The sequence below is a fragment of the Cyprinus carpio genome, chromosome A3 (assembly GCF_018340385.1).
Source record: "Cyprinus carpio isolate SPL01 chromosome A3, ASM1834038v1, whole genome shotgun sequence".
In the NCBI taxonomy this organism is placed as follows: domain Eukaryota; kingdom Metazoa; phylum Chordata; class Actinopteri; order Cypriniformes; family Cyprinidae; genus Cyprinus; species Cyprinus carpio.
Window position 1 is genome coordinate 8,856,736 of NC_056574.1, and position 18,798 is coordinate 8,875,533.

The following is an 18,798-nucleotide window of genomic DNA, read 5'->3' on the forward strand; positions in this document are numbered from 1 at the left end:
AATCTAATTTACTCCCAAAAGTTTACATTCTCTTAAGTCATAAGTTACTGTAAAACTTGTTTAATGTCGTTAAGTTATACTTTTTCACATATTTTTTATTTTTTTGTTTATTTTAGTTGAGTAAGACATTTTTGATGTTTTGTTTATTTTTGTCTATCGGGTGCACGAGCACAGAAAGCCGTTGCGCGATTAATGATTTCAGTTCTGTTTAGCAGCTAAAGTCGCTTTTATAATATATAGCTCGTCATTTTTCACTGATCCATGTTTCTTTGATCACTCCGTCCAATGAAAGATGCGCGGGTGCATGTACATGTGACAAAACACACCCATTAAACTTAGTCGAAATCATCATATACATATGTATCAACTGTAACAGTAAATTAAAGCTTATTTGTATAATTACTCAGCAATATTGTGGAACTGTGTGTCAGCCCGCAGTCTGGACGCGAGGAAAACAAGATGGCCGTCGATCAGAAAAACTCCATAGACATTATTTATATTTATTTAAAAAAAAAAGTTTTCAGACATTTAAAGCAGAAGTCTTTAAACCAAAACATTTTAAGATCACAGAAAACATAAAATCACCCTTGTGTGGCCATATTTTTGACTGGAAGTGCAAATAATATTTAATATTTATTGCTGTTGCACTTTTTTAATCTGTATTTTGGTTTATTTCAGTGGATCATATAAATTCAGTTACTAATCTCATTAGTAATCATCACAGATAATCAGTGGAGTGCGGTTTTATATTCCACCAGTACCCCAAACTAACAAATGGATAGAGTTTCTCATTAAAAGCCTGATTAGTGTAAGAGTAGATAAGAGACATGGACTCCACGTCACAAAAGGAGACGAGACCCTTCTCATAATCCACAAACACACCGATCCTCTGAGGATTCACACTCAGAGAAAGAGAGACACGTGGAGATTCATAAGCTCGATATTCCCCATTATACAGACCCACAGTCTATCCATTCTCAGGACTCAGACTGCTCGACCCCGTCCTGTTAACAGATTCTCTGGTCACTCCTAAATCCCACTCAGTTTGTCCCTTCACCTGAACCTCAAAGTAAAAACACTCTGAGGAGAATCCAACCTTCCCAAGAACACCGAGATATTCATCAAATCTGTCTTTTCCTCCATCCACTCTTTTTGTCCATCTGTTTTCATTTCTCACTTGTTTCCCATCATCAGACACGATGAGACATGGATGAGCCGTATCAGCATTCAGAATCACATTCACTGTGGAAAATACAGAAAAATCTGCTTTACAGATGAGTATATCATGAAATAAAGACAATTACTTATTTCTATAGGAATCATGAGAACTTTGAAAACAAACAAAATTAAAGATACACCAATTATGATTTAATACATATTATAAACAATAGTGTTCATAATTTTCACATCGTATCTATTACTGATAGACTGAACTGTCAGGATTTTTCCTGCTTCACTTCATGTGCTTTTAGTTTGTTGTCTGAGAGTCATTTTGTTTGTTCATTTTTGAATCCTCGTGTTGATTTTTTGTCTTGCTTTTCTATTTAGAAAAATATAAAATACATATAGTTATTATATTATAAAAAATAGTGTTCATAATTTTTAATTCTTTAATAATAACAATTATGTCTTACTTTACTCAACCCTTGTGTGTTCTTGAATGTGGGAGAGCTAAAACAGGAAGTATGAAGTTATGAAGGCTTCATCTTTAGATCAATATGAAAAATCATCACTTGAAGACCAACAAACCCAAGAAGACTTTATACAGTTTATATATCTTATAAAATAAAGTATAATTAACTGAATACCCATATAAATGCACAGCATGTTGATTCATTGTGTTTTTGCAGAATAATTCAAAGGTAATGAATTTATATTTTAATTAGCCTAAAACAAATTCACCTTGAGGTATGATTGTCTTCAGAGTTTGTAAATGTTGATCACGTTTCTAAAGAAAATTCAGAAAATATGAGAAAAGAACATTAACATTCTGTCATGTTTATACTCTGACAAACAAGTAATGGGTCATGTAGTTTGTGTGTATAGTGTGTGTTAACATCACAGGAGTGTGTATCAGGGGCCTGTGTGTATCATGAAGCTTGTTTTAGCTGACAGGTGAATTTTCCACAAATTTTAAACATTTTTAAAGAAAAAAAAAAATTATCTGGATTGTTGATTGACTTGATTATTATAATTATCTTATATGAATTTATTATAACTTATTATACCCTTAATCCATTCCCACTTTACCATTTTTAGTTTATTAATTATGAAGCTTTTATTTTAAATGTATACATATAATTAAATATATACCGATGAGGTAACACCTTTATAATAACTTTCATTAATAATCATTAATAATCATTATATAATGCTAACAGATCAAATTAATATATATTCCACATATCTAGAAATATGAGCTAATGTGCTTGTTAATGTTTACTAATGTACTTATTAAAAGTTGACCTAATGATTAACAGATCAATTTAATGTAAATTGAAATGTTTACAATGTCATTAAACTTCAGTTCATAGATCATGCACTTTTTAAAAATCTACCATAATTTTAAAAATTATGATTACAAGCTTATTTGTTTACTGTACTTGTGAATACTAACAAATGTCATTCAAACTTCAGTTCATATCAGCGCCTAATGCTCCCTTCTTTACATTTACACAAATGTTTGTTGTGGGAAAATGAGCTTAATCAATGTCATTTTTAACTCTTTATAGTTATTCACTGAACTATTCATGTTATCATATTATTCATCAACTCATATCACAGTCTGAAAGTTCATATATTTGGTCTGTGTTTGTTGTGTAGACTTCTTCTATTTAACACATCTTAAATCATTTATATTAATTATTTGTCCATGTTTTTACTGTTTATAAATGTTTTATAAACGTTTAATAATTGTTCAGTACCTTTAGGGGAAGTCGTGGCCTAGTGGTTAGAGAGTTTAACTCCTAAACCTAAGATTGTGGGGGTTCGAGTCTCGGGCTGGCAATACGCATACAATATATGAAGAGTTCACAGAATGCAAAATGCCATCCAAATAAATGGCTGCCCACTGCTTCCGGGTGTGTGTGTGTGTTTGTGTGTGTGTGTGTGTTTTGTTGTGTGTGTGTGTGTCGTGTGTTCACTGCTGTGTGTGTGCACTTTGGATGGGTTAAACGCAGAGCACAAATTCTGAATATGGGTCACCAGCTTCTGTCTGGCTGTCATCTAAACAACGTTTGTGTAAGGGTGGTTGTTAAAGTTTATTTAAATGCTTTTTAAAGACGTAACACACATTATAATTTGGGTGAAAAACATGTTTTTATTGCCTCAACACTAATATTAATATACTATAATAATTAAACAGGTATTTCCTTGGATCATACATCAGCAGAAAAAAACAAATCTTTGTTTTTTTCAAGAAATACTTGTTCATTTTATCAAAACAATGCACTGTGTTAAAAAAAAAAAAAATCGCTGTAAAAAAAAAAACCGGCCAAAGTTTGACAGTAACATGCTGTTTTCCATTAAACCATGCATTCTGGGTAAGATTTCTGCATTTTAGAGAAAGTAGCCTGCTGCTATATATCGTTATTTAACAGCGTTCAAGTCGACACTCAGAGGCTGTGTTTCAAATCACACCCTCACACACCCTCATTTCCTATTCCCTACATGAGTTTACTAATATAGTCCACCTGACAGGGGAATGAAAACTAATGAGTGAATGTAAGATACTGATGGAACAGCTGCTGTTAACAAGAAGAATCAAACTGATGACGGAAAGAGAAACAAGACACACACAAGAACTCCAACTGACTTCAGCCACAGCTTAGATGAAATCAATTAAAGATTTAAAAACAACAAACAGATTTACCAGCTTCACTCATTACTAACCAGAATGACTTTATTTCTGTAAGATGTCTACAGAAGAGCTTATTGAGAGTTACAGCGATTTAGAAGATGATGTTTTATTGTGTTGTTTGACGTTACCATTGTAGAGATCAGTGTTTTGCTTTAGTTGGGCTGACCCCTGACCCTTGACTTTTGAACATTAGCTTTTGTTTGATTGCTGTAACTGTGTCTTTAAGATGCATCTGTTTTATAAAACAATTGTTGTGATTGGTCAGGTGATGCTGACTGTTTCTAATAGCTAAAATCTATAAGACTAACTTATATGTGATTGGAATAAAATTTGGAGTCTAGTTGTTTAAATGGATTATATATAATTCTCTTGAGATTTACAGTTCATGGATGAACAGAAATGTGACAACCAGAAAATAAGAACTTTTCTTTAATTCTTACTGTTCTTGTATTTTTGCTTTTGTTTTTGTCTTGAATTTTAGTAGCATGTTTTGTGATGTTCAGAGTTGATCTGTTTATTTATTTTGTGGATTGTCACCATTGTTGTTATTCATACGCTGATTCTTGAGTCTAAATTACAACAAAGTTTTTTTTTTTTTTTTTTTTTTTTTTTTAAATGAGTGACGTCTTTTTAACGGTCTTTCATAACTGATGGCTCAACAGTGCTTGTTCTTCTTCTCTAGTATCGATATTCAGTAAGAGAAGACACTGGATAAAAATCATTTTGAACCTGAAGTAAAAAAAAAAAAATGTTCTTATCAATCTATAAACAATACCAGATTTATTTTTCTTTGGCATTGTTTTTTTTTTTTGCTATAACAAACAAGTTTCAAAAACACATTGTTACAGCAGGAAAAACAATACATGGTTCAAGAGCCCAACTAAAGTAAACACTGATCTCCATCATGGTAGTGTGAGAAAAAAAAAAGAAAACCATCTAAGCATTATTTATAATGTTTGTTAACCCTGTAGCCCTCTTCATTTAGGATTCACACTTGCCTTCTTCGCAGTCAAAAGTGCCAGAAAGCATTGAAATGTAACTTTTTTCCAATGTAATAAATTTTTTTGTTCAATAATATTTTTTTTATTATTATTTATGATTTTGAGGGAATTTTATGGTACTATGCAATATTTATTACAATTTTAATAAGCTATTTTCTACATTAGAATTAATATTTCTTGTTTTATTTCTTTATTATTTTTTAAGAAATGCAACATTTCACATCAAAATAGAGTGAAGGCATTAAAATAAATTTTTTTGAAGTGAGAATTGGGCCATCTGGAGGTATTAAAAATTAAAACTTGTGTAATGTTGCGTAACCTCTTACATTAGCACCCTGTACAGATATATACAGAGGCTTTTGGATTCCCGTTTTTTTTTTTTAGACATACAATTTCTTCTTCATTTTTTTTTAGGATTTTGCATTTAGATATATATCTGGACATTCTAAAAGACTACCTTTTTTCAAGGTTTAGATATTTTTGTTTAGATAATGTCAAGGTTTTACATTATGATTACAGTCAAACATTAAAATCTTGTTAGAAAGGGAAACACATAGCATTTTTGTTACTAGTATTTGAAAAATTTAAAACCTAACAAAATAAGGAATGGATAGTGATAATTCAAAACACTTTATACAAACATTGTGTAATTAATTGATATTTTATTTAATGTAATTCAGTAAATGTTTAATTCAGTCAAAATTTGCAAATATGCTCTGTATATAGTCTTATATATTTATATATTATATATATATATGTGTGTGGGGGGGGGGGGGGTCTATTTTATACTCCTGATATTCTAGAGGGTCACCCCTTGTTTGCTGAAAACTTTTTCTGACCAGCGGCTGATTTGTAGTTTGTACCACCAAAAGATTCACTGAGCTTTACATTTTTTTTTCATATTTTTCATTCATGTGCTATGTCTGTCATTTCTGACCGTGAAGAGGTCAGGTGTGAGTATTTGTGTTCTGAAGACGAACTAAGCTTTTACGGGTTTGGGGTAGAGTATCCCTTTAAGTCTTGCATCCTGAGTAACCTTTCTGAAGAAAAATGTTCAGCTGCATTCCTCCATCATTACGTCAAACAGTAGTGTTGATATTTAAGTACAACATTTTAATGAGTACTTTCTTCAATCTTGGATGAAGTTGCTCCAATGGAACCCAGAGCAGCTCCTCTGTTTAACTCCACTCCTTGGATGAATTATAAATAAACCTGTTGTAAAATTGAGTGTTTGTGGAAATCTACTCGACTGCTTGTTCACTATCAGCATTTAAAATAACTTAAAATAAATATAATAAATCATTTTTAAGTTGGTTGCTTAGTTTGCTGTGTTTTTGCCAGTGTGCTCTGTTTCTTTTGTGTTTTTTCACTAAACAATACCGCTTGTGCTTAGATCCAGCTCTATATATTGTTTTGGCAACCAGCCATAAAATTATGTTTGTGATTATATCCAGCTTTATCAACTGGTGACCATTTACAAGATCCAAGATATACACATAATTAATTGAATACACACAGTTAAAACAGTGTTTTATGGCTGACTTTAAACGAATAATGAATTATTAATGTAATAAAGATAAATTCACCATGTTGTAGTCTTCTCTTCTCATTCTGTAGCCGATCGTGATCTGAAGAAGATTCAGAATAAAGACAAGAGAAAACAGCATTCAGACAACAAATACAAATATAATTTGTGAATAATAACTACAAATTACACAATCTATATCTTAGAAGTATATGAATACACAAGTATACATATTTTGTGGATGAAAACAGACTTAATACTGAATTAACTTATTGAACACATTTTAGTTTGGGGACCAATTCTCACTATTAACAAACTAACTAACTATTAACTGCAATGTTTGCCTCAAACTAATTTTCTGATTATTAATAGTAAGTTTTAGGTATGGACTTTTTTGGCTATTTCTACACAGAATTGTAGGAAAAATCTGTCGAATTATGCAAAATGGTTTTGAGAATAGAAGCTGAAAACATTACTCAAAAATATTCACGTCTTAATTTTTAAGGTTTACAATACAAATCAAATTGGAACAACTGATTTGTTAAACAAAAATAGGTTTCTTATAGTAGATCCACTAAAATGTGCAGGAAATATTACTTTATAAATTGTACACAAATCATCAAATAAACATTTCCATATCATCAAAGAATATAGACATACTTTGATATCATTCAGCAATAAATAAATCTGCATGCACATATAAGTAATAAATAGAAATAAGCTACTTTTAACAAATATAAATAAATAAATACTGGCGTGACAATCAATTACACACCTCAATAAATGCAGTACATAAGAAAATTAATTTAGTAGTAAAAATCAGTAGTATTTTTGCATCATAAAAATGTTATTTACATTATTTATATCAGAAAAACTACTGGATGTGAGTGTAGTTGGATGTGAGTGAATCTCTGGTGTAAAATTTGTCATTCAGCAACATTTTAACACTGTCCTCTGCTAACCATTGTCTGTGCTCAGTTAGAAGTGTAGAATAGTGAGAAAAAGTCTCTCCACATCCACTGAAGTAGTGGGGTGATGCAGGTACAGTGTGAGTGTTGGGATTCGATCTTCCCTGCAGCCCACCACCCCACTGCACTAACCTCACCTGCATCACTCTTGTCCATCCAGATGTAACGATGTTGCTCAATGCAGGCACAACTTCAACACAATTCTTAATATCAGGTTTTAAAACCGGCTCAATTGGCAGGATCAAAGATTGGGAGAGCTTTGAATAGTTCATTTCTCTTCATCACTGTCTGTAGCTTGGAGGAACTTTCTGCCATTGCTTCATTAAACAGCTCTGAGCCTCTCATCATCACTGAACTCCTTCAGTTGCTCTCTAGTCTTGGCGCCTCTGCGGTGCACTCATTTACTCAAACAGCATGCTGAGGTGCTCCAGCTGACTGAAGATGGTGGCAGCTGTGGGTCTGGATGGTTTGGGTGGCAAGAATATCAGAGCTGTGCTCCATGATGAAGGTGGCCTGGATTTTCAGGAGCTTTCAGTTCTCTTCCAACAGAACTTGAAGATTTGTTGTTGTGGTGGTTGTTTAGCTTTATTGTCCCATTTAGGAGAAACTATTTTTTGCAGCATTAATTCACAACACATACAGACAATACATAATCTACAGACAACACCTTCACATATAAGAATAATACATATAAAACCCCAATCAAATTAAGAATTCATCAAACTAATAGCCACTGAAACAAAAGAACCCTTAAAATGTTTTACCCTTTAAAAAGCTTTAAAACATTTTGTTCTTCACCCGGTTCTCTAAACAACAATTAAAAAGTTTTTTTATTCGTTTTGTTATTATAGCAGTTATGGTAGCAATTTGGGTTGTTATTTATTTTATTGTGCATTTTTTTTTAAATTTTTTTTTAAATTGTTTTGTTATTAAACCATTTATCCTGCCACTTTGACAAGATTATTTAATTTATTTCTATTTAAAAGTGTGAGATTACCGAACCAGGCTACAATACAGAAATGAATGTAAGAGATTACCAAACCACAGAATCAGAAAACACTGATTCAATAAACGACTAATAAAATAAAGTCAGTCCTTAAAAAATAAAACAATTAATTGCTGTATTTTTTTAAAATATAATGATTAATTTTATTAAATGCTTTTTTTGACATTGATTATAATCCCAAGATATTTATGATTGCCAGTCAACTTAATATTGCTGAATTTTCTTACAAACAACTGATACATCTGTGTTAATCTTCCAAAATCCTGTTCCTGTAGAGACTCATTGTGTACATGAGAGCCCGTGGAAAAAAACAACTGATTAGAAAAGACATTGTTGACTTTAACAAACTATGGCCTTTCTTCTATCTAAAATCCATCCAGCAACGTTTAAATCAATATTAAACTGACTATTATTTTCTCTATTAACAAATGTGGCTTTATGGTTTTAAAAGCAGAGGAAAACTAGATGAACAACAGCCTGGCACATGTTTTTGGTTTTTCTAAATGTTTGTTCATCAGATTAAAAGATAAAGGATAGCATCCTACACCTCTATCTTCTCCGCAGGTAAACTGTAATGAGTCAAAGCTGGTCACTGTCTTCTGTAAAATCTTTCCTTTACTATTTTTTCAAAGCATTCAATAATTAATGATGTTATTGCAGCTGATCTAAATCATTTAAAAACTTTACATTTTGGCACAGGGATTATATTAGATTTTTTTTTTTTTTCCATATTTTGGGGACTTTTTGTACTTTAATGAAAAATTCCACATAATTGATCTGCGCAGGTCCTTAACACCTTAGTTTAAGTTTAATCCTCTTCATCCCACGCGGGACATAAGGCCGCAACTAACTCTCTCCATCTGGGTCTGTCCTGGGCTTTGTACTGTGCTCCCCCCCATGAGAGCCCCATTTCTTCCAGCTCTGTCTCCACTGTACATCGCCATGTTATTCTTGGCCTGCCATGTTTGCGTTTGCCAGGTGGTGTCCAACGCAGTGCCACTTTAGGTATCCTTTCACAGGGGCATCCTAAATACATGACCGAGTCATCTTAATCAGCGTATCTTGATCCCCTGAGATATTGTCGTTTTGTACAGGTTGACATTAGAGATGGTATTGGGCCAGTAGATGTTGCAGATCTTTCTAAGGCAACCTTACTCATGTTTTCTTTCACTGTTGTCCAACAATCAGAGCCATACAGAAGCACTGATTTAACATAGCTGTTGTAAAGCTCGATCTTTGTTCTAAGGCTTAGCTGTTTAGAATTCCAGATTGTTCTGAGTCTGCTTAAAGCTCCTCTTGCTTTATTTATTCAGGTCTTAATGTCTTTTTGGGCTCTGTTATTAGTGCTAATGATGCTACCAAGATACGTGAAATCATTCACATCCTCAGCTGGCTCACCCTCGATGTTAACTGGGGCAGAAACGAGAGCATTAATACGCATAGTCTGCATCTTCTGTTTGTTTATATGTAAGCCAACTTGTTTAGCATATCTGCTCAGCCTTTGTTTTTTCCTTAATGTGAGTGTATGTGGCTGAGATTACCGCCAGATCATCGGCGAAGTCAAGATCTTCCAAATGAAAGAAGGGAGTCCATTGAATGCCACGGCCATGTTTGACACATAACCCAGTCAAGGGTGATCAGGAATAGAAGAGGTGAGAGAATACAACCCTGCCACAAGCCAGATCTGACTTCAAAGGACTCTGTCATTTTATCATCCAGAATAATGGAGCACTCAAACTGTTCACAGAACTTCTCAATTAAGTTTTTAAAGTTTTTCTCAAACTTCTTAATAAGTTTTACAATCTTAGGTGGTATTCCATAAGCTCTTATTATCTTCTATAAGCTCTCTCGGTGGACATTGTCAAATGCTTTTGTGAAGTCTATGAAATTTATGTAAAGTGGTGCATTCCATTCCAAACATTGCTCTATGATGATGCAAATTGCAATAATCTGGTCTATGCACCTCTCCCACTTCGAAAACCTGCTTCTTCTTCTCTCAATTTGTGGTCTATGGCTCTATCGACCCTTTTCAACAGGATCCTACAGAAAACCTTGCTGGGAATAGAAAGAAGTGTAATACCCCTCCAGTTGTTACAATTGCTGAGGTCACCTTTCTTGGGCAGTTTGAATATGAGGCCTTTGCTCCAATCCTTAGGGATAGTGTCTTCATCCCAAATCCTTTGGAAAAGGTCTGTGAACATGTTGGCTGATATATAAATATCTGCCTTCAGTAGCTCTATCTTTGGTCTTATACTCTTCTTGAGCTTTCTCTATGTAGTCTGGGTGATCTGGCACTCAATCGTTTTTCCTTGGCTACTCTTCCTCGTCAATCTTTTTCCAAGTACTAGGTGTTATCCATGCCTTGTTCTTCTTTTTCCTGTAGCCAATCACTTCTTTAGCAGTCTCTATGAAAACCTCCTTGATCTTGTCCCATGTATCTTCCACATTCTCTTGCTCTTGGCCCTCTTTATCTGTAAGTGCTTCAAAACGGTTTCTCAGCTTGATAGAAAAGGTTTTTGCAATGTCTGGCTGACATAACTAACTGACATCAGAGATCTTTCGATGTTGTTTAATGTTTTTCGTGGTCCGCAGTTTTAATTTCACCTTAGCTATAACCAAGAAGTGATCACTGCCTTACCTTAAAACCTTACCTCTATGTTATCAGGCCTTGGGCTCTTCTTGACATCTACATTTTGAAAAAGATGTTTAACCTTATGAACTTCACTTTTTCCATAATTACTATTTCCGCACTAAAATCGTAATTGTCAAACCTTAAATAATATTAATTTAATTTATCTGCAAAATTTATATCGGAGTTAAAAGCATCCAGTCTGATTATTTTGGTATCTTAAATAATATCATATCATATTGTAACTTTTTATATCAGCAGATAATATCCCATACAAAATATCTCCACAAAAGCACCTCATGACTGAGATTTCTGGTGGTGTAAACAATTTATTCTGAGGCAATATTTTATCTGTGTTCTATTAGCTTTGACATTTATCTGCATATTTTTGATATTAACCTCACGATGTTATTTACTTGTATAAAGGTCCATTTTTAAACCTTATTAAATGTATGCAACATATTTCATGTTAAATTCTTAAAATTGTCAATTTACACTACGGCTTTAATCAAACAAATTAATTTACATTGCCCAATTACAGAAGCAATAAATAATGTTACATGATTGTTGTTTTAATTGCAATTTTGAATATACAAATAAGAAATGTTGGGGGGAAAACATACTTTTAAACATTTTATAATAAATGGTAGGGGGGAGGTAAGTTATTGGGTGGTTGTTTGTAATTTTGTCTTTTATTTAAGTGTTAGATGAATGATTTGGTTGCTTGAAGATTGCGCAATACTTCTGCTGTGATCTTTGTTTGGAACTATTTTAGTTGGTGAAACGGAACAAAACAGTCAATATTGTGTCTTAAATGTAAGTAACCTAATTATGTGACTGCTTAAACTACTTGTTTCACGTAAAATCAATGTAACATTTGCAATCGTGAGAATATTCGGCAAATAGCTCCATTGTCATGGTATGTTGCTTGACTACATCATGTTATAAATAAAAAACTCAACATTCAGAATTTTACCTCAGTATGTTTCTTCTGTGAGTTTCTTTATGTGTACCATTCAGTTCTTTTACTAATTTCATATTTAGATTTCTCCATAAAAGTCTCTTACATGAAGCGCAAGCCTAAATAGTGCGACCTTGATACCAGAAATACACCATCCATTATCAATCGCTGTTTACGGTGAATGTAGTTAAATCAGAAGAATCATTCTCACGTTTCGATGCTTCACTGGTTATTTTTTTGTCAAACAGGCTATTTGTCCGGTCGGGCCATTTTCAGTAAACTTGCATTAACCCATTTAAACCTAGCTAGGAGGCTGGTCAGCTAACTGTAGCAGTAACTACAGCTGGGGGAAATCTGCCTGTCTAAAGATTGTAAACAGTCACAGAGTCCGTCAGAGACTGGAGAACGTTTTGTGGAATTGTGACTGAAAATATTTAAGATCCATCGAATTGGAATTTAAGACATTTTAAGACTTTTAATGCCTTTTATTAGGAAAACTTTATTTAAGACATTTTAAGACTTTTTAAGGACCCGCGGCCACCCTGTGTATTACAAGTAACATATTGATCAAAATTACTCAATGACTTTTTGAGCTTACAGTTATTAAAATCCCCCAAGTATAAAACTCCAGTTCAGTTCTTCAGATGTGTCTGGAAACACCTCTAAAACCAGCTGCAGCAGATGTGCCAGATGTGCCAGTCACATGGTCAAGGAAGGGTTAAGTCCCTCCTCTTGGGGCTCTGCTCTCTCTCTCTCTCTCTCTCTCTCTCTCTCTCTCTCTTTCTCTCTCTCTCTCTCAGATAACATTTTACATTCATGCTGGGTACATTTAACTTTTTTTGTCTATTTTGTTACCAGTTCAAGTGTAATCATAATGAAATATTGTTATTAAACCATTCCCATTATAAATTATGTGCTTGCTGCTAACTAGTCTCAATTCAACATTAACATTAAAGTGCTAACTATTGCAATACAATATAGTCACATAATATCAGTGCTCTCCCACATATTTAGCTGTTCTAACTGTTCTTATTTCTGTCGTTGGTATACATGGGGGGGGGTAATAGACAAGAAAATAGATAATTTTATACCATGGTGCTGTTAACGTTTCTTTAGTCATTCTGCAATCCTACAGTCCGAACCACTGCAGAGAAACCACCCTTACAATCCTCATTTTTTACTTCTTCTCAAATGTTTTAATTCATTTTAAATAAATTTTTAAATAATTTTAACATTTTAATACTAATTATTTGTATGATTATTTAAATAATTTTTATGTAAAGCACTTTGAATTACCATTGTGTATGAAATGTGTTATATAAATAAACTTGCCTTGCCTTAAAAATTATCTCCATACTGCCTTATTTACATAAAATGTATAAAATGAGAAAACAAGAATTTTACCTCTGTTTTTATGAGCAAACACAGCTATCAGTATTCCAGCAATCACACTCAGCACAACAAAAACTGAAATCATGATGACTGATGTCCTCCAAGAACTAAACATATTACCTGCAAAACAAAACCATAAACTAAGCACACTGTGTAAAATAAACATATTTTAACGAAATTATTAAAACATATACAGGTGCATCTCAATAAATTAGAATGTCGTGGAAAAGTTCATTTATTTCAGTAATTCAACTCAAATTGTGAAACTCGTGTATTAAATAAATTCAATGCACACAGACTGAAGTAGTTTAAGTCTTTTGTTCTTTTAATTGTGATGATTTTGGCTGACTGAAGTAGTTTACCCACCGATTCACTATCTTCAACAAATTAGAAATTCTTAATACATCCATTACCATGTTCCATTACAAAAAAAAAAAACATTTTTAGTGAATTGTTGGCCTATGTTCATTTGTACATGTACTCAATACTTGGTAGGGGCTCCTTTTGCTCTAATTACTGCCTCAATTTGGCGTGGCATGGAGGTGATCAGTTTTGTGGCACTGCTGAAGTGGTATGGAAGCCCAGGTTTCTTTGACAGTGGCCTTCAGCTCATCTGCATTTTTTGGTCTCCTGTTTCTCATTTTGGTATTGATGAAGTGGTATGGAAGCCCAGGTTTCTTTGACAGTGGCCTTCAGCTCATCTGCAAGCACACCAACACCATGGTCATTTAACCAACTTTTGCTTTGGCAGTGTGGGCAGGTGCCAAATCCTGCTGGAAAATGAAATCAGCATCTTCAGAAAGCTGGTCAGCAGAAGGAAGCATGAAGTGCTCCAAAATTTACTGGTAAACGTGTGCAGTTACTTTGTTTTTCAAAAAACACAATGGACCAACACCAGCAGATGACATTGCACCCCAAATCATCACAGACTGCGGAAACTTAACACTGGACTTCAAGCAACTTGGGCTCTGTGGAAACTTAACACTGCTCCAGACTCTAGGACCTTGGTTTCCAAATGAAATACAACCCTTGCTCTCATTTGAAAAGAAGACTTTGGACCACTGGGCAACAGTCCAGTTCTTCTTCTCCTTAGACCATAAGACGCCTCTGACGTTGTCTGTGGTTCAGGAGTGGCTTAACAAGAGGGAATACGACAACTGTAGCCAAATTCCTTGACACGTCTGTGTGTGGTGGCTCTTGATGCCTTGACCCCAGCCTCAGTCCATTCCTTGTGAAGTTCACTCAAATTCTTTATTAGATTTTGCTTGACAATCCTCATAATGCTGCGGTTCTCTTGGTTGGTTGTGCATCCTTTTCTTCCACACTTTTTCCTTCCACTCAACTTTCTGTTAACATGCTTGGATACAGCACTCTGTGAACAGCCAGCTTCTTTGGCAATGAATGTTTGTGGCTTACCCTTCTTGTGAAGGGTGTCAATGATTGTCTTGTGGATAACTGTCAGATCAGCATTCTTCCCCGTGATTGTGTAGCCTAGTGAACCAAACTGAGAGACCATTTTGAAGGCTCAGGAAACATTTGCAGGTGTTTTGAGTTGATTAGCTGATTGGCATATCACCATATTCTAATTTGTTGAGATAATAAATTGGTGGGTTTTTCTTAAATGTGAGCCAAAATCATCACAATTAAAAGAACCAAAGATTTTAACTACTTCAGTTTGTGTGCATTGAATTTATTTAATACACGAGTTCATAAATTACTGAAATAAATGAACTTTTCAATGACATTCTAATTTATCAAGAGATGCACCTGTATAATGTTCAGTTCTGAGTGGTACATAGACAGTAAAATGTTTTAGCTTTACATAATGTAATGTTCATAAACTGATAATCATTAAATCTTTTTACTGCATCAAAATTACCACAAGATGATGACAAAATTACAGTAACAAAAGTGTCAGTACTTACTTGAGCTGATAATCAGTGCCTCCAGCATGTGATGTCTCAGTTTGACTCTGCAGTGAATCTTGTCTCTGTGATGTACAGTAGTGGTGTGTTTCACACTGAATCCGTCTGTGTTTCTTTGCATCTCCGTAGTTTCTGAACTCAAACTGACTCCTTCACTGTCCAGCCACTCAAGATCAGGTTCAGGATACCAGCCTTCAGATTCACACTGTAGATGAAGCCCTCCTGAATGATCAAACCCATCTACAGTGATCACTGGAGGACGTCCTACAACAACTAGAGATCAACAAGAAGAGTATTCTGTTGTTGTTCTGGCTTTTTTAAGTTAGTTAGAGTTTGTTAAGTCTAGAATACACTACACGACATTTGCCCCGATTTTCCCCCAATTTACAATCTGGAGAAGTTGACTCTAGTTGAAATTCAGAGCCAGTCTGCAGATCTGAGCTGACAGATGTCCTAGAAAATCATGTAGTGTATGATGGACACATATGGATGATTTTTTAAAGTCAGACTTTGATTCCATCCAAACATGTTTGATATTTTGAGCCGATTTTAGAACATACTGTTTTTCATTTGTCACACATCTCCTAGCAACACGGCACATGTTTCTGCATGAGTTTGTTATCGGAGCAACTTGAAAAAGTCTGTGGTAGTGTGTGATCCTCAGACGTTTAGTGTGTGATGGCCAGTTTTACTTTGTGATTATTTACAAAGTCATTAAGTGTATGGTTTTAAAATCTGTTTTTTAGATTTTAGTAGTCATGTAGTGTATTCCAGCCTTTAGTTTTCACTGGTTTACTCACCTTCAACTCTGACATCAACAATGGCATCATCAGACCAGGATTTAGACTCAATAAAACACTTATAAAGTCCTTCATCAGAGACTCGGACTGATGAGAGTTTGAGTGATGCATCTCCTCTCTGTAGTTCCTGATGGATCAGTTTTGTTCTCCCTCTGTAGGACTGACTCTGATCTGTATTTTTGTCTACATGATTATCATAAAGATGCACTAGTGTGTCTTTCAGATCGGATCTAAACCACTCCACTCTCATGTCCACAACACTGATGTTGGGTTTGACTGAACAGGGCAGAATCACTTCTTCACCAGCGACAGCAAGAACAGGATCTGCAGATCCCACGACTTCATACCGCTCTGTTACAAGAGAAAGAGAGCAGGTCTAATTAAATGTGAACCTACTGTCAGCTGAACTGTCATCCTTCAAGGTCTACAGCGTTCACATGTAAAGCAGTGACTGTCCTTCTCCACACAGCTCTGCGTCCGATCATCTCTGCTTGAAAATAATGCTTTTGTGCATTTTTTTATTAATTTTAATAAATGGCTCTTTGTAAACTATTCTAACCAAGTAGCCAGGTAATAAATGGCATAATGTACACTGACCTGGTCATTATCACATGAACTATAAGCTAAACTTTAATTATAAATATAGTTCAGCTGGAACATGAACACACACTTCAGCTCTTTTCATGGGTGTGAATAATTACCTGATCTTGAATCTGTAATTCCACTAATAATCAGCAAAGTCAAACAAATGAACTTCATCTCTAAAGGACATAAATGAAAATAAAACATTATAATAAACAGTCAGCTCGTGTGTTAACATGCATGTGTTCGCTCTGAATACTTGCACTTACATACACATCACAATCAACTGTTAAATTAGTCCAGAGAAAGACACAAATGCACAACGTGTATCTATATGTAATATTATTTCAATTTATCCTTTTTAAAAATGTATTTGTATGGTTTAGTATCACTTCTAGACCAGCCTAACCGGTTAAACGCAGCTGAAGTCACACAGACACTTGTTCAGGTAAATGTGTTTTTCGGTTGGTTCTTGACTTACCTTCAGCTGAGCACTTCTGTGTTCACAGGAGTTTCTGAATAAATTATTTATATGATTATTTGATATTAACAAAATGTTGATATGAGAGTTATTAAAGATTGAAAGGAGAACATTACAGCAACAGTTTCACTTTCACAATCTACCTGTTGACAAAGACACGCCCTAATCCTCCTCCAGCTGCTGAAACCAGTCTCTGTTCGTGAGGAGTGTCTCAGGCTTTAACTGTAGGATTATTACTGGCTTCTGCGGAGCGCTGAGATCTTTACAATCAGTTTGAAGGAAGCCAATAGATTTTAAATTGCTCTTTACTACAAAACTCCAAGATCACAGTCAGTTTTTCATTCAGAGCAGATAAAGTCATTTACTACATGTTACATCTGTTTGTCTAGTACGTAGAGAATTCACATTTTCCTATCTTATTTAATAAAAATATTATTACAACAAAATAGCACAAATTCAAAGTCACTTTTCAACAATTAAGTGACATGGAAGGGTTGACAACAGAACCAGATCAAATCAAGACAGATAAAGAAGAAGAAAAAAAGAAAAAAAAACTAGAAATGGCTCAACATCATTTCTACAATAAACGATATTACAAGATCAAACCGTTTTATTGCATTTTGACTTCATTATAGTATTCATATATAGGGTTCTGATATTTAAAAAAAACATTTCTAAATATGATAAACAGAGGAGGGGTTTAAGGAATCTATGTTTTTGTATAAAATATTTTGCCAATATTATAATGTAATTAATCAAATGAAATAAAACAAAACACAAAAAACTTTTTTTTTTTCTCCTCCAAAAGCCGCTTGAGAAATTGCATTAAAACATTTTATACAGGCATGTATCGAACTGCACGTCATCAGTCAGTGTCACGCCGTAGTTTCGAGTGTTGTTTAGGTTATTGTATAGGTCATATCTGTGTATTGTTTTTATATGGCTCTGGGTCAAAGTAGAGATGATGCGGTAATTATGTTTTCTTTGATTTTATTTGGATGTCTGTCAGCGGGCTCATGTCAGGCTTTTAGGGGTCTGGAAAAGAACATTCACTGGAGGTACATGTTTAACTTGTTTAATTCCAAAGCTGTTTTCAGACATTTCAGTCATACAAATAATCAACCATCTACAGATTTAAATATAATGCTGCCATTGACACTTCATCCATTTTCACATCTCACTTTAATTGTGTCATTGCATTTAATTTAATTGTGCAGGGGCTTTTTTAAAAAAAAAAAAAATGGCCATCATATCTTGAGCTTACAGTGTTATTCATTAAACAGCTGAAAAAACTTAATAAAGTTCACAATATCTCTGCAGGTTCACTTGATAAATATTTCTTATTATAAAAATATTATATTTTAAACATAATGTTTCTACAAAATGACTACTGAAATATATATATTTAAAGCACTAATTTGTACATATTTTAAATAATTTTCACATTAAATGTAAAATTGCACATATATAAAAAATTAAGTATTAAGTATAAATTTTAAGTATTTACATATTTTAAATTACATTAGACATATAGACATTTTAAACTAATTAGTCTGATATATCAATTAACTGAAATATACATTTAAAACACTAATTCATACATCATTTATATGCAATTATACACATCTGAACATCAACAGTATGTACTTAATTAAAAAAAAATGCAAGT

At 33.8% G+C, this 18,798-nt stretch overlaps 1 pseudogene; it reads right to left on the reverse strand.

Moving 5' to 3' along the window:
- Window positions 1–228: 228 nt before the first annotated feature.
- Window positions 229–17,617, reverse strand: LOC109070944 (annotated as a pseudogene).
- Window positions 17,618–18,798: the final 1,181 nt, after the last annotated feature.